The sequence below is a fragment of the Mytilus trossulus genome, unplaced genomic scaffold (assembly GCF_036588685.1).
Source record: "Mytilus trossulus isolate FHL-02 unplaced genomic scaffold, PNRI_Mtr1.1.1.hap1 h1tg000070l__unscaffolded, whole genome shotgun sequence".
NCBI lineage: Eukaryota > Metazoa > Mollusca > Bivalvia > Mytilida > Mytilidae > Mytilus > Mytilus trossulus.
In genome coordinates, this window is record NW_026963294.1 from 3,916,352 (window position 1) to 3,922,464 (window position 6,113).

General features: G+C 30.6%; 1 long non-coding RNA gene across 1 annotated transcript; it reads right to left on the minus strand.

Annotated features, from left to right (window-relative positions):
- Positions 1–918: 918 nt before the first annotated feature.
- Positions 919–2,755, minus strand: LOC134699447 (uncharacterized). Its single transcript, XR_010103595.1, has 3 exons — positions 2,678–2,755; positions 1,595–1,637; positions 919–1,020 (listed from the first exon to the last, which is right to left on the minus strand). It is a non-coding gene; the product is annotated as an uncharacterized LOC134699447 (long non-coding RNA).
- Positions 2,756–6,113: the final 3,358 nt, after the last annotated feature.

Sequence of the window (6,113 nt, forward strand, 5' to 3'; positions counted from 1 at the left end):
GATAGAGATAATTGTGAGCAGCAAGAATTTTCAGTAAAGTAAGATGTACAAACACATTACAATCACCTAAACACAATTTTGTCATGAACTGTCTGCTTCCTTTGTTTAATTCACATATACCAAGGTGAGCGACACAGGCTCTTTAGAGCCTTTAGTCTATATTCATATCAACACCGAATGTGTTGACTACTTGGCTGGTGATACCCTTGGGGACGAAATGTGGAAAGGGAATTATATAAGTTACAAATTTGAGTGGAAAGGGATTAATATAAATTGCAAAACTTGTTTCCCAATCCACAATAAATAATATGTTTAAACTAACATCTAAGCAGGTTGTTCTGGTAGATGTCTTACTCGTGAATATTATTTTGTCTCCATATTTTTGTAGTTCTTAACCTTTTTTATCCGGGTTACTTGAACAGCTACTGAAAATTTAAAAGTTGGGGTCGGACATACATTTGGCCTTGAAAAAGACATACATCTCAAAGATGTGTTACAAGGGTAGCACATTTTCTGTCTTTTATGTCCCAAACTGACAAAAATTGGCTGTTTACTCATCCATTCCTCCCGCACAGCAAAATGTAAACCCCACTAAATATTTAACTGTCGATAAAAACCCAAATTGATTATATTTTTATCTGCTAGTCACCCAACCTCAAATGTTAACAGTAACAACTCATGTAAAAGAAATGATAATTCAAATTATTGGTAGCAGACGTAAAAAAAACCCACTAAATAATTTGACTAACAAATAGCTGAAATATTTAATATATAATCATCAAGTTATTCAAAGCATGTTCATGAAACAACAGATCCATGATACTTGAAATATTGGCGTTGTTCTATTTGAAGGAAACACGAACAGAAGAAGGTCATGCCCTGCTTCTAGAAATGCTTTTAAGTCTAAAACGCCTGATCCTCCAGCAACGTCCTCTTCTACAACCTTGGTCATTACAACAGTCTCTGTAACTGTTACACTTTTTACCCTGTCTACAGGTAGGCCTGGCTCTTTTCGCACGACTAAAAATAAACGAATTGTAGAAAATGCTGAATTAAAATTGTGAAAATTATTTCAGTTATCAAGTCAAAATTGCAGATAAAAATGAATTAAGTAATGTTACTAAAAATACTACCTACCATACACAAGTCAAAAATTTAAAGTTGAAATTGCCGTTGAAGTTTGAAGTTTGAAGCACTTACATTATGCAAATACTTAATAAATTGTAATTTCATTATACCGTCTTAGTCATATTTTTTCAGAGGTGCGCTCCTTCTGAGCCCCCTTTCTATGCCGTCTTTATCCGATCTTTAACTCACGTATATTTAGATCAAATTGAGAAATGGCTAATTCACTTTTCGAACTGAAGAACCTTGAATAGAGGCAAAAAATAGTTTTATAGTATCACACAGTATATTCAATTCTTAGTTTACTCTTAATTATAAAATTATGTAGTATTATGTAATGTTATATCTACAAAACTATTGACGATACATCATTATACTAATACATGTGTATATATGTAAACGGTAAAGTTTAAAACTATATTGTTTAAGTCAGCTTTATAATTGACGAGGAGAAAAGTAAAAAACATACCTCAAAATTGAATCGCCTATTATGTCTGCATTGTCTGTCATTGCTACAAATTAGGAATTATTGTATAATATATTTTACATAACTTTTAGCGATGAAACAAGCGGTGGATTTTCGGAAGCGGGAGCAGGGTGGACATATGGTTGGGTAGGGGGGATATATTTTATTAATTTTGTATACAACCTATTTTTTGCATTTCGAATAACAGAATTACCATTTTCGTCCTATCGGGAAAGAATATTAATTAAACACTTGTCTTTCCATATCATTCTCTCCCGACTTTACCTTTATCAAACCCAGATATTTATATCTTGTCGTAGCCATATTTTCACTTTAAATTTTGGTTTCCTTGTTTTCTAAAAGATGCCATTCTCCCTTCTTCATGTTGTTCAATAAATTTTATATTCATCAATGGCCAAAATGTTTTCTAAATGAAATAAATAATGACTCCTACCCTCTCCCCCTAATACAATAGAAATTAACGATCTGATAATATCAGATAATTACATGGCATTTTTCATATCAGATGTGTTTTCGATCCGAGGTTTCATATCAACTCAAGACCAAAAGACTCGATGGCTGATATTGACAGAGGGCTGAAAATAATCTGATATGAAATGCAATGTTATGATCTTTTTATCAAATGGTTCAACAAAAGAGAAAAATACCAGATTCATATATTGATCATTTAAGTGATTCTCGAGTAGAATTTCAAGCAGTGAAAAGTTTACGGACGTCGGACGCCAAATGTAATACATTCGATATGAAATCTTTCTATCATACAACAGAGGGGAAAAGCAACAGTATAATATATTTTTATATTGACGACAAAAGTTCAATGAAACATAATGAACACTGTTTGGAAATGTCATCATTTGTAAAGTAATTTTCTTAATTATGCAGGAAACATTGAAACAATGGATTATTCATCTTTTTTTTTTTTTTTGCATTTCAAATTATATATTTTCGTTTTTTCATGATAACTGTTTTGCACCCTACTCTTATGTTTTTTCACTGAAAACGTACCATTGAGGTTTATTTTTTCTGGAATTTACCAAGTTACAAAAAAAGATTAAAAAAACTTACCTTGACAGATTGTAGCAAGACAGAAACAGACTAGGCAGAATAACATTAGCTTATGCATGGTTGTCTATTAACACTTAGTATACCTTGCTCTTAAAACAAGTGTTCTTTTATATATAAATATGTACATGTCCTGATTGAAAACAACCAATCATTGTTAAAAATATTTTACACAAAGTTATTGATTGTCAAAAGCTAGAATGTACACAGCTGTCTAAGGTACTTTTGTTGATAAAAACAGAATAAAATGATAGTACAATAAATTACCAATTTTGATTGTATCAAATTTGAAGTTTTAAGCACGTGTTCATTGCTGGATACACAAAAAACAAAGAAACCAACACAATACAAATTAGATAAACTTATGCCTTTTTATATGTTTTTCGTTCCAAACTTTTAGTATCTAAGCTTATTTCCATCTGATTCTTTCTTTGTGTCATGTTGAACAATTCATAGACGTAACAGACGCTTTCAAACCTTGTAAATGTTCTCAGAATAAACAAATGGAGAGTAACAACTGAAAAAAACACAAGAACTACGAAATAACTGAATACGGGTTTACATATCTTGCTATGTATGTGTTGTGTACAAGATGTAAGTTTGTACAAATTATAATTTGTACAGGGTTTTTGTACAAGTTATAAGTTTTTTTATACCTACATTCTTGTAACAGGTATTGCAGGTGTATCTTATAAAATGTACCAGTGTAATGTTTTAAATTTTAAAAAGAATCCACATCAACCTAACATTTAATCCTATTCTCCTAATCTTCAATCTGGACATGAAGATACCTGAATGGTTAAAATTCTAATTTTATTTTTTTCCTTATAACATATTCATATCCATACAAAATCTTTGTGTGGTCTAATAATATTTTTGTATCAATGCTCAGTATTAGACTGTATTATGGAGTTGTGAAAATATGACAGAAATATGCGAAGCAAAAGACTGTATGCTTTCAACATTCTTTTTTGTTCAGCAGATCATAAAACACTGACAACTTGTATATAACATATGCATCATCAGACTTCAGAAAAAAGTAAAATTACAAAAATAACGAACTACGAAGAAAACTCAAAAAGGAAAGCCCTTGAGCAAATGGCAAAATCAAAAGCAAACAGACATAATACTAGATACAATTGTCAATAATAGGGGCACAACAGTCAACATTTTGTGATGAGAATTTGCAGTATGTCAGAATTGCAAAAAATGGTATAAAAGACAATTGGTAAATTCAAAGATCAGATGACTTTCTATTTTTGTGTCGAAAAATAAAAGAAATAAAAAATGGTCGATTCGATTTTTAGTTTAGACACAGATATAGTATATCGTTTAACTCGTTCATGATGTTGAATCTTTAATGATTTCCAATGAGACAACTCTCCACAAGAGAGCAACATAACAATGAAACGAACAACTATAGGTCACCGTACGGCTTTCAACAATGATCAAAGCCAATTCGGATAGTTAGCTATAAGGTTGGATTGGTTACATTTACCAGACATACATCTAACAATAGTTGATCGATATAAGATCGAGAAAAAAATCGCGACCAGGAAAACAGCCAGAACATTGATACAGTATTTACAAATAAGATTCTGCCGTTCACAATAAAATCTGGGTTTGACAATAACATTCTGACTTTAACATTACTTTCGTCAATAGATGGTAAAAACAAGTAAAGAAGAATCGACCAGAATTACAAAAGCGTTGTATTTTAAGTTGCAACTAATTAACAAATTTAACAGATGTTATAAAAAATATAAGTATTGAAAACGGAAAATGATGTAATACATGTGATAAGGTAAAAACAAGTAAAGAAGTATCGACCAGAATTACAAAAGCGTCGTATTTTTAGTTGCGACTAATTAACAAATTTAACAGTTGTTATAAAAATACAAGTACTGAAAACGGAAAATGATGTAATACATGTTATATTTAAATACATGTACCAGGAAGACCAAGAATGACTTGTACATTCCGAAATAATATTACATTCAAAAATATAAATGAGATATATTTTTATATAAAAAGGTGATCTGGTGCAATACCCGCATGGGTAGTCGCCATTAAACTATATCGATTAGTAGTAGGAATGAAATGTACTTTGTCAAAATTTATTTTCGATTTAACGTACAAGTAAAAAAAAAAAAAAAAATTCGAGTAAATGTTATCGTCGATGAAATTCTACAAAAAAATATTTAAGATATTTTAGTGCATCAAAAGACAACCGAATAAAAAGTAAATATAATAAAATGTTATCGAACTTAATGGAATATTCAAATCGCAATGTTCTGTCTGATATCGGGGGTGACAGTTCCTTAATAAGATCTTATATGGTAAAAACTACAAAAGTCAAAATAAAAACAACCTATAGTAATTTTACAAAAATATAAGTAGGTCAAAATTTAAATTTCTATATAATGTCAAAACATTTAACATGTCAAATATTTATGACAATGACACAAATTGGGATCTATTGAAAATGTAACCCGAAAAGGGGACATTTTACAAAGCAAAACATGGAAACTTTAGAGGGCGATACAGATCATTTTTATTTTACACAAAAATGGGATGGATCGATTATGACATGTATAAAACGCATTTAACTTGCTTAAACGCCCCAAAATTGATGCAATGCAATATAACCAAAATCAGATGTTTGCAAAGGCTTTTCACTGCAATTACTTCAAATCGTCACAAACATCAGTATGAAACTAGCGGTACATATAAAAAATAACATAACTCACATTGTGGTGGACAATTATACGACAAAAATTGATCCAAACTTCTCAAGCGAGCAATAATGCGTTGTGTTGATAAAAGGGAATACTCAAATGAAAAGTATCTTTTGGAAGCATGTTAAAGACGTGACAGAGAACGGAAAGTCCCTTATCAAATGTCAAATTAAAAGCTTTAACACATCAAACATTTGAAAAACAACTGTCATATGTAATGAAATATATTTTTCACAAAGATTTTTTTTTATTGACGGAATGATATACTTCAAATCATGTTTCTTTTATCATTAAAAAACAACACCTTAATCAAAATAATATAATAATAAATTTATTTTCAAATCAATTTTATCTAACTACAGTACCTGGCCATTTATTTGCTGTATATAACATCTAAAAAAAAATGTTGAATCATTTGGGCCTCGGTGGCCAAGTGGTATAATTAATTACTACTGTTATAACTAGCCAGTCATTATTTGGTTTGAGAGTTCGAAACCCGCTTGTCCGGGTGCACTCGACTCCAATATTAACTGACTTGGATTGTTAGTTTTTTCTATCGAAGGTCAGTGGTTTTCTTTGGACACTCCAGCTTTCTCCACCAATGAAATTGACAGCCACGAGATAACCTAAATGTGATGTTAAAACACCAAAAACAATCAATTGTATTTTTTTCAAGGCATTTTTGGTTGATTTTTTTTATA